Source organism: Blastomyces dermatitidis, assembly GCF_000003525.1.
Source record: "Blastomyces dermatitidis ER-3 genomic scaffold supercont1.5, whole genome shotgun sequence".
Classification (NCBI taxonomy): domain Eukaryota; kingdom Fungi; phylum Ascomycota; class Eurotiomycetes; order Onygenales; family Ajellomycetaceae; genus Blastomyces; species Blastomyces dermatitidis.
In genome coordinates this window covers 3,514,281-3,526,123 of record NW_025544778.1, presented here as the reverse complement: position 1 = coordinate 3,526,123, position 11,843 = coordinate 3,514,281, and positions in this window count along the sequence as shown.

The following is an 11,843-nucleotide window of genomic DNA, read 5'->3' as shown; positions in this document are numbered from 1 at the left end:
TCACTATTTTCATCTCTCTATTCTTGAATGGATATGTAGTGGATATTATAAATCAAACAGATAAGATTAAAGATTCTTATAATACTTCTATTTTTATCTCAGTTTTATCTTGTTTTCTTTTATTAAAGAATAGTTGTATAATTCTTTTAAATATAAAATAATTAACTTATTTTATTAGAGAAAGTGACAGTTTTAACATCTTCAAAGTTTGAATTATCTTAGACTTTGACACATGATTAAATGCATCTTTTATATTAATAAAAACTACAGTTGAGACCAGATCTTCATACTTTACTACTTGAATATTATAAATAACTGAGAGAACAGTATCAATTATAGAATATTATTTTCTATCTTTTATTTATTTATTAAATAGAAGAGAATCACTAATAGAGCTTATAAAAGATAATCTAGTAGCTATTATCTTTTCTAGAATTTTTTTTAAACAGTTTAATAGAGATATTACTCTATATAACTTAGAAATTGAAGTCTTTCTATTAGATTTTACAAGGATTACTTCAGTAGCTTCTCTTCAGTATTCAGAATAATAACTATTTTTTAAGAGATTGAAAAAGAGCTCAAAATATTCATTCTTCAAGTAGGAATATGTGTTTTAAATAATTAAGTAATTAATTGAATCAGACTCTGCAGCAGTTTTAATTGAACTTGAGAATATTACTGACTCTAGTTCATTATATATAAGCTCAGATCATTCTCAGTTATTTTTATTAATATATTCATGAAATGACATATTCTTCTCTTCTAAATATAATGAGTTTTAAAAGAGAATTCTTATAAAAGCTTGATATTTTTTCTTAAAAGAATTTACTTTATATAATTCATTCTGAAATTTATATTCTAAGATTGAAAGCTTTGCTACACTTCTTATTTTAGTATAGTTAAAGACTTTAAAAACTTCTTTTTCTTATACTTCTTTAAGAAATTTGTTTCAGTAATCTATTTTAACTTTTTTAATATCTGAAAAATATTCATTTTGAATAGCTTTGAACTCTTTATCAGATATTAAGTAATTCTTTCAATCTCTTTTAGTAGTGACTAATTACTTTCTTTTAAAAGTGATATTCTCATTTTATCAAGATTTGAAATACTCAGAAGACTTTTTCTTTGAAATATTTTCTTCAATACTTATTAGAAGAATAGATATAATCAGCTTTACTCTATTCTTAAGTATTTTATTTAATATATCTTGACTTTAATTTTAATAGAGCTCACTCTGTCTTTCAGATTTCAGCTATTTTACTCTTTCTTTAACTGCTTTTCAATCAGCTTTATCAAAGTTATACTGATTAGAGAGAAGAGGATTTTCACTTCTTTATTTTTTACTCAGTTTAATATTAAATTAAATAATCTCATAATCTGATTCTGAGATTTCATTTGAATCAATAAATCAGTTTATAAGTCTTTTTTAATTAGATTTTATAATAGATTTCTGTTTCATATCTTTTCTAAAGAATGTTTATTGATCAGACTTATTAACTAAATCTATTAAATACTTAAAAGTTCATTCAATCAGTTTATCTACTCTTACTGCTCTTATGTACTCTGAGTTTTATCAAAGATAATGTGTATTAAAGTCTTCTATAATTATAGAGTTTTTTAAGAGAGTTATATTCAAAAATTCTCTATTAATTTTTCAGATATTATTGTTTTCTTTCAATAATTTTTTATTATAGATATTTATAAGTTGAATAGTATTAAACTTCTTATCTTTATCTATAATATCACTCACTAGAATGTCAGAGTCAGATATAATATCAAATCTCAGATTAAATTGATATCTTGATCTTTTTCTTTCATAGATTACTACTCTTGATTTTATCTTAGATTTTTCAGAAAGAAAGCAGTAATAGCTTGAATAAGAAATAATATACTTTTACTCAGTATCAAAGTTTGATTCTTGAAGAAGTATAAAGTCAACTTTTTATTTAAATACAATCTGAAGATAAGAATAAATACAATTTAAGTTTCTATTTACATTGTTTTAAATAAATATGATTTTTGAAGAGTTTTTAAACTTTTTTTTGTTATTTTTGTTGTACATTTATACTAAAAGAAAGTGAAGATATAGTAGAATCTAATCACTATTATTAGATAGTAAATTATAACTATTTTGAAAAGCAGGAATCTCAACTGCTTATATTCTATCTAGTTTATTATCAGAGTCATTTCTCAATTCTCTAATCTTAATAGATATTTAAGAATTCAAATTCTATTTATATTTAGCTGAAGAATTGAAGTTTGAAGATCTAGATAGTTAAGAGTTTTTTCTTTTTAAACTTACAGTTATGAATTTACTAGCTTGACTTTTCTCTTCAGTTTTAGATTCACTTTGAGCTTTATCTTTTCTTCAGTTCTTCTGAGTTCTTGAAGTAAATATATATTCTTTTAAGCTAGATGCATATTTTTCTTTATAATTGAAGTATTTAGATAGAGTATATTAACATATTTCATCTCTTTTTGAGCATATTTTACATTTATACTCACTAGTTTTGTGATCTCTAGCATAGAATATGCATTTTGAGTCTCTGAAATAAGAGATTATAAAGTATTCATATCTTTGACAGTTTAAATACTGTGTTTAAGCTTTGAGATTCATTCTTGAATTTTTGTATTTATAAACTCTCATTTTCAAACCTGCTACTCTTACTTCAGAGATTCTTGATTATTCAAGTATCTTTATATATACTAGAATAGAGATATTTCTTCTGCTCTATCTGAACTCAATTAAATTAAGTTATATAAACTCTTTTCTCAGTTGAATAGAATTGTATTCTTTTAATTCATTTTTAAGAAGCAGTATTTCTTTCTCACAGTCAAAAATTTTAACTGAAATATTATAAAGAATGAATTTGTCTCACTTTTCATCTCTTTCAGATAGAATTATTGTATTCAGTAGAGATTCTATTACTGATTTTCAGAGATTCTTATTCTGAATGAGAAATTCTGCACTAAATTCAGACATTGTAGTTAAAATAATAGAGTTTTTAAAAAAAGATGACTCAATTGAAGCTATAACTGATTTTTGAACTTTAATATTAATTATTAACTGAGAAAAGAACTACTGATTAATTTTATTTCTAATTCTGAAAATAAGATTTAAGTTTAGCTTGTTTTTTTATAAGCTTTTCTGATTTAAGACTTTGAGAATAAGTCTTCTATTTCTAGAGATTTGAAAGTTCTTCTCTTTTTATATTTCTTTTTTTTTCTTTCTATGAACAGAGATCTGAGAAATATTCTTCTCAGTTTTCTCAGAATTTTGAGCAGATTTTGAACTAGCAGATTTGAAGATAGCAGATTCTGCTACTTGAGTATATGTTTTCTTCTGATTTGAAGAAGAAGATGAAGAAATAGAAGATAAAAAAGAGTCAGTGACTGTACTGAAAGATTTCAATATTTTTTGAATTGTGTTTAAAATTTCAAGTTTGAACTTGATTACTTCTTATAATTATCTAGTCTGAGTATAAAGAATTAATAGAACTTCTTCATTCTTCTCACTCAGATACTGTTTTTCAAGAATTTTACTTACTTTTTTCAGTTTCTATATTTCAAGAACTTATTATTTCTTTATTTCTTTCTTCTTTCTTCTCTTTAGAATTTCAATCTCAGAAATGATATCTGAGAAAACATCTTTTTTCACATCAACTGAGTGTACTCTTGAACTTCTTTTACTCACTGAATGAAAAGTTGATCAGACTGTTTCAATTGAGAGATTTATTAATCTATTTTCAAATGAAAAGTTGATCAGACTGTTTCAGTTGAGAGATTTATTAGTCTATTTTCAATTGAAAAGTTGATTAGACTGTTTCAAAAGAAGAATGAAAGACTTTTATGTATAAAATATCTGATTTTTTTCACACTAGTTCAGTAACTAGATTAGATTTTTGAAGAGAATCTAATAAACTAAAAGTGATTTTTAAGATAAATTAATAAAATCTTTATAAACTCTTTCTTGAAATATAGTGAGAAAAAGTATGATATCAATTAATAATAAATCAGATAATATGACAGTTTTTGAGAGAAAAACTGATACAAAATAAGTTAATTTTTTGCAGAGAAATTGATTAAAACTATTCAATTTTATTCTAAGTTATTCAATTCTTCTCACACAATAAGTATGTAACTCAAATCAGTTAATAAAGAGTGTAAAAGAGAATTAAGTATTAATGAAAGCTCTTCAGTCACTGAAAAAGTAATTTTTACTTAAAAGAATATAAAATTATGACAGAAAATAGCTCTGTTTTTAATTCATTGTAAGAATATTATATAAAACTCAGAGAAAAACACCTTACTTTTTTAAGAGAAGTAAAAAACTATTTCTAAGATCTTTTTTTTTATTATATTAACTGCTGCAGAAGAATGAGATAGAAACTGCTAAGATATATACTACTATATACTCTCTATCAAGACTTTTCCTCTTCAGAGTCTTGATATTATAGAGAATATAAGTCTATTTCTATATGATAATGTAAATATTATCAGTGAGATGTAGAGAAACTGGTTATTTATATCTCAAAATAGAAGACTTTGTTAATGATTATATCAATATAGAGTTAATTCTCAAATTCAATAGAAATCTAGTGTTGCTGTTCTTAATTTCTTGAAGAATCTATTGAATATTGAGATATTAAAACTAGATTTAATATATCTCACTGTGCAGGGATCAAAGGCTCAGTCAGATCTTGAGATATACTGATTTTATAGTTGTTAATATGCTGTTGACTCATTGTTCATTGATTATGTACTTGATATTATCACTGAGGTATCTTTTTGTATTTTTCTGTTGAGGATGAGTCAGATTGGAAAGGGCGGTATGAGGGTGAGACTTAGCATTGATGTTTTGAAACATCAAAGATGAACAGGGTTTTCACAGAGATCACTCCTCAGATATCTTCACAACTACAGATTGAGAATCTTTCAAAATTGAGAAGATTGATGCATACAGCTAGGTCTCTTCATCTTACAATTTATATGGCAATTTGGCCCGGGGTTGTGGTGTGATAGGGGAGAATGGGGGATAATCCCATGCAGGAGTTTTAAATGATGTCTGGTTCATGTTTGGCTGGATAACTCCATCATCACACGGGGTATGCGGTCAGCGATGGGGTTAAAATGCTTGTATGATCGAGGGCTTTTTGATGAATCTATCAGCGGGTTCTTATTCGAAAAATCGAGTGAGTTCGTGGTGAAGCGGTTGATTCAAGTAAGATAGTTAAGCTTGAGAAGAGTCTGTTAAGCAGTTTCTATCTCATTCTTCTGCAGCAGTTAATGCAATAAAAAAAAAAAGATCTTAGAAATAGTTTTTTACTTCTCTTGAAAAAGTAAGGTGTTTTTCTCTGAGTTTTATACAATATTCTTATAAAGAATTAAAAACAGAGTTATTTTCTGTCATAATTTCATATTCTTTTAAGTAAGAATTACTTTTTCAGTAACTGAAGAGCTTTTATTAATACTTAATTCTTTTTTACACTCTTTATTGACTGATTTGAGTTGCACACTTGTTGTGTGAGAAGAATTGAATAATTTAGAATAAAATTGAATAGTTTTAATCAATTTCTCTGTAAAAAATTGACTTATTTTTTGTCAGTTTTTCTCTCAAAAACTGTCATATTATCTGATTTATTATTAATTGATATTATACTTTTTCTCACTGTATCTCAAGAAAGAGTTTATAAAGATTTTATTGATTTATCTTAAAAATCACTTTTAGTTTATTAGATTCTCTTCAAAAATCTAATCTAGTTACTGAACTAGTGTGAAAAAAATCAGGTGTTTTATACACAAAAGTCTTTCATTCTTCTTTTGAAACAGTCTGATTAACTTTTCAATTGAAAATAGATTAATAAATCTCTTAACTGAAACAGTCTGATCAACTTTTCATTTGAAAATAGATTAATAAATCTCTCAATTAAAACAGTCTGATTAACTTTTTATTTGAAAATATACTAATAAATCTCTCAATTGAAACAGTCTGATCAACTTTTCATTCAGTGAGTAAAATGAGTTCAAGAGTACACTCAGTTGATGTGAAAAAAGATGTTTTCTCAGATGTCATTTCTGAGATTGAAATTCTAAAGAGAAAAAAGAAGGAAGAAACAGAGAAACAACAAGTTCTTGAAATACAGAAACTGAAAAAAGTAAGCAAAATTCTTGAAAAACAGTATCTGAGTGAGAAGAATGAAGAAGTTCTGTTAATTCTTCATACTCAGACTAGACAACTACAAGAAGTGATTAAGTTCAAACTTGAAATTTCAAATATAATTTAAAAAACATTGAAATCTTTCAGTACAGTTACTGACTCTTTTTTATCTTCTATTTCTTCATCTTCTTCTTTAAATCAGAAGAAAATATATGCTTAAGTAGCAGAATCTGCTGTCTTCAAATCTGCTAGTTTAAAATCTGCTCAAAATTCTGAGAAAACTGAGAAGAATATTTCTCAGATCTCTATTTATAGAAAGAAAAAAAAAGAAATATAAAAAGAGAAGAACTTTCAAATCTTCAGAAATAGAAGACTTATTCTTAAAGTCTCAAATTAGAAGAGCTTATAAAAAAACAAGTTAAACTCAAATCTTATTTTCAGAATTAGAAATGAAATTAATCAGCAGTTCTTTTCTCAGTTAATAACTGATATTAAAGTTTAAAAATCAGTTATAGCTTCAATTGAGTTATCTTTCTTTGAAAACTCTATTATTTTAATTATAATGTCTGAATTTAGTACAGAATTTCTTATTCAGAATAAGAATCTCTGAAAATCAGTAATAGAATCTCTACTGAATACAATAATTCTATCTGAAAGAGATGAAAAGTAGAATAAATTCATTCTTTATAATATTTCAGTTGAAATTTTTGACTGTGAGAAAGAAATACTGCTTCTCAAAAATAAATTAGAAGAATATAATTCTATTCAACTGAGAAAAGAGTCTGTATAACTTAATTTAATTAAGTTCAGATAGAGCAGAAGAAATGTCTCTGTTCTAGTATATATAAAGATACTTGAACAATCAAGAATCTCTGAAGTAAGAGTAGCAGGTTTGAAAATGAGAGTTCATGAATATAAAGATTCAAGAATAAATCTCAAAGCTCAAACACAGTATTCAAACTGTCAAAGATATAAATACTTTATAATCTCTTATTTTAGAGACTCAAAATATATATTCTGTGCTAGAGATTATAAAACTAGTGAGTATAAATGTAAAATATGCTTAAAAAGAGATGAAATATATTAATATACTCTGCTTAAGTGCTTCAATTGTAAAGAAAAACATGTATCTAGCTTAAAAGAATGTGTATTTACTTCAAGAACTTAGAAGAACTGAAGAAAAGATGAAGCTTAAAGTGAATTTAAAACTGAAGAGAAAAGTCAAGCTAGTAAATTTATAACTGTAAGCTTAAAAAGAAGAAACTCTTAACTATCTAGATCTTCAAACTTCAATTCTTCAGCTAAATATAAATAGAATTTGAATTCTTAAATATCTATTAAGATTAGAGAATTGAGAAATAACTCTGATAATAAACTAGATAGAATATAAGCAGTTGAGATTCCTGCTTTTCAAAATAGTTATAATCTACTATCTGATAATAGTGATTAGATTCTATTATATCTTCACTCTCTTTTAGTATGAATGTACAATAAAAATAATAAAAAAAGTTTAAAAACTCTTCAAAAATCACATTTATTCAAAATAATGTGAATAGAAACTTAAATTGCATTTATTCTTATCTTCAGATTATATTTGAATAAAAAGTTGACTTTGTACTTCTTTAAGAATCAAACTTTGATACTTAGTAAAAGTATATTATTTCTTATTCAAGCTATTACTGCTTTCTTTCTGAAAAATCTGAGATAAAATCAAGAATAGTAATCTATGAGAGAAAAAGATCAAGATATTAATTTAATCTGAGATTTAATATCATATCTGACTCTGATATTCTAGTGAGTGATATTATAGATAAAGATAATGAGTTTGATACTATTCAACTTATAAATATCTATAATGAAAAATCATTGAAAGAAAATAATAATATCTGAAAAATTGATAGAGAATTTTTAAATATAACTTTCTTAAAAAACTCTATAATTATAGAAGACTTCAATGCATATTATCTCTGATAAAACTCAGAGTGTATAAGAGCAGTAAGAACAGATAAACTGATTAAATAGACTTTTAAATATTTAATAGATTTAGTTAATAAGTCTGATCAATAAATATTCTTTAGAAAAGATATGAAATAGAAATCTATTATAGATCTAATTTTTATATTATAAAATCTAATTAAAAAAAGACTTATAAACTGATTTATTGATTCAAATGAAACCTCAGAATCAGATTATAAGATTATTCAATTTGATATTGAACTGAGTGAAAAATAAAGAAGTGAAAATTCTCTTCTCTCTAATCAGTATAACTTTGAAAAAGCTGATTAAAAAGCAGTTGAAGAAAGAGTAAAATAGCTGAAATCTGAAAGACAGAGTGAGCTCTATTGAAATCAAAATCAAGATATATCAAATAAAATACTTAAGAATAGAGCAAAGCTGATTATATCTATTCTTCTAATATGTATTGAAGAAAATATTTCAAAGAAAAAGTCTTCTGAGTATTTCAAATCTTGATAAAATGAGAATATCACTTCTAAAAGAAAGCAATTAGTCACTGCTAAGAGAGATTAAAAGAATCACTTAATATCTGATGAAGAGTTCAAAGCTATTTAAAATGAATATTTTTCAGATATTAAAAAAGCTAAAACAGATTACTGGAACAAATTTCTTAAAGAAGTATAAGAAAAAGAAGTTTTTAAAGTCTTTAACTATACTAAAACAAGAAGTGTAACAAAGCTTTCAATCTTAGAATATGAATTTCAGAATGAATTATATACAGTAAATTCTTTTGAGAAAAAATATTAAGCTTTTATAAGAATTCTCTTTCAAAATTTATCATATTTAGAAGAGAAGAATATATTATTTCATGAATATATTAATGAAAATAACTGAGAATAATCTGAGCTTATATATAATGAACTAGAGTCAGTAATATTCTCAAGTTTAATTAAAACTGCTACAGAACCTGATTCAATTAATCACTTAATTATTTAAAATATATATTTCTACTTGAAGAATGAATATTTTAAGCTCTTTTTCAATCTCTTAAAAAATGATTATCATTCTGAATGCTGAAGAGAAGCTACTGGAGTAATTCTTATAAAATCTAATAGAAAGACTTCAATTTCTAAGTTATATAGAGTAATATCTCTGTTGAACTGTTTAAAAAAAATTCTAGAAAAGATAATAGCTACTAGATTATCTTTTATAAGCTCTATTAGTGATTCTCTTCTATTTAATGAATAAATGAAAGATAGAAAACAATGTTCTGTAATTGATACTGTTCTCTCAGTTATTCATGATATTTAAGTAGTAAAGTATGAAGATCTGGTCTTAACTGCAGTTTTTATTGATATAAAAGATACATTTAATCATATATCAAAGTCTAAGATGATTCAAACTTTGAAGATGTTAAAACTATCACTTTCTCTAATAAAATGAGTCAATTATTTCATATTTAAAAGAATTATATAACTATTCTTTGATAGAAGAAAACAAGATAAAATTGAGATAAAAATAGAAGTATTATAAGAATCTTCAATCTCATCTGTTTTATTTACAATATACACTGTATATCTATTCAAGAATAGAGAGATGAAAATAGTGAGATCTTTAAGTTATATAGATGATATTGATCTACTCTATAGTTTAAAGATAATTAAAGAGAATTTAGAAGTGATTGAGAAAGCAGTAAAGAAAATCTTTGTTAGAGTAGATATCAATCTAATTCAATTTAATATGAATAAAACTGAGCTAATTCACTTTTTTCTCAGATTTAATAAGAAAGAACTAAGTCTAACTCTTTTAAATAAAGAGATTAAACCTGATTTAAATATCAAATGACTAGAAGTATGATTAAACTCTAAGCTGAATTTTAAATATCATATTTAATAAAGAATCATCAAGACAGAGAGACTACTGAATAGTATAATCATACTATTAAATACTGAGAGAGATTTATTCTTTCAGACTATGAGATAGTTATATATAGTCTGTATTATCTCAGTAGCTGATTATGAAGTTTAAGTTTGATAAAATAATCAAGAAAACTTTACTAAACTCTTTCAAAGTCTATAAAACAGAGCTTTGAGAAGAATTCTGAAAGTATTTAAATTATCTTCTATTAAAGTAATGAAAATTGAAGCTTCAATTTCATCTTCTATTATTCAATTTGAAAAGGCCTGTATAAACTATACTCTGAGAGTCATGAAGATAAACTTAAATTATATAATCAGAGAAAGAGTCTCTTCTTCATTTTTATCAGTTAACTCAGAAAATAAACTGAATTGAAATAGATTTCTTAATTGAAATAAGAATAATACTTTAAAGAAAATACTCTCTTAACTGTATAGACTATATTTATTTATTAAGAATTAATTTTCTTCATTAAATATTGAGAAAATTAATCATGAGAAGATATCTCTCTGAAGAGAAAAGCTGAAATCTCTTATAGACTTATAAATAAGTGAACTATCTAAAGAGAGAGAATATGAATAGTATTTGAAGAAGATCTCTATAATTAATATAAAAGACTCTATTCTGATCTACTCAGATGACTCAAAAAATGAGAATTTAAATAGATTAGACACAGAAATTGCTTATACTGAAGATAATATTAATTTTATCTCAGATTTCTGAAATTTAGACTATGAATCTGAAGTCTTTGATGCTGAACTATTTATAATAGTGAAAGCTTTCAAACTCATTGAAATAAAATCTTATAAAAGAGGAAATAATTTGAAAGAGATATAAATATTCTCTGATAGTTAAGCTGCTTTAAAAAGACTTAGAAATAGTCAGATTCATAATAATTAAATAAATCTTGAACTGATTTTAAACTCTATTTTGAAAATTCAAAAGAGAAGAATATCAAAACTGATAATTCATCTGCATTAGATTTCTGTTTATATAAATATTCATGATAATGAATTGACTGATTCAGCTGTAAAAAAGAGTTCAGAATTAAGTAGATCTATTTAAAAAACAGTGTTCTGATCTTTCATAAAGGGAAAGATAAAAGAATCTTGTTTAAATAAGTGAAATGAAAGCTGATAGAAATAAAAGAAGAGTATACATTATTCAAGATTTAAGATAAAATTAAAGTGAAAATCTTGTTCAATTAAATATAAAAAGAAAATATTCTCATCTATAATTCAGCTAAAACTAGAATATGATTATTTTAAATCTTATATATAAAGATTTGATGATAGATTTGATTCAACAGAGTGCTCATTCTGCAATATGAATAAAAATCCTGAGTATATTATAATATATTATACATTATACAATAGTCTCAGAGTCAGATTAAAGAAGAAGTATGATTTAAATCAATTAAATATGAGATTCTTATTCTCAACTGAGACAGAAACTAAATACTTAATAGACTTTCTATCAGAAACTAGAGCAGCTATAAGAAAATGACTGAATTCAGAAGTATCTGAATATGAAGAGATGAAAATTGACTAGATATAGTCTGTTAAAACAGCTATATATCATCTTTTAATAATTTTGTTTTATTATAGTCTCTCTTTACTGTACTTGTTTTCTTCTGTTCTTTTCTCTATCTATTTAATATGTCTATCTTTAAGACTATATTCTCTTTTCTTTTGTCATAATATTTTCAAATGATTTCAAACTATCAGAAGATGTTGAAATACTGTAATTTGTAAACAGTTTTTATATTCTGAACTGGAATTTTCTGATTTTGCATATTTGAAATTGATAAATA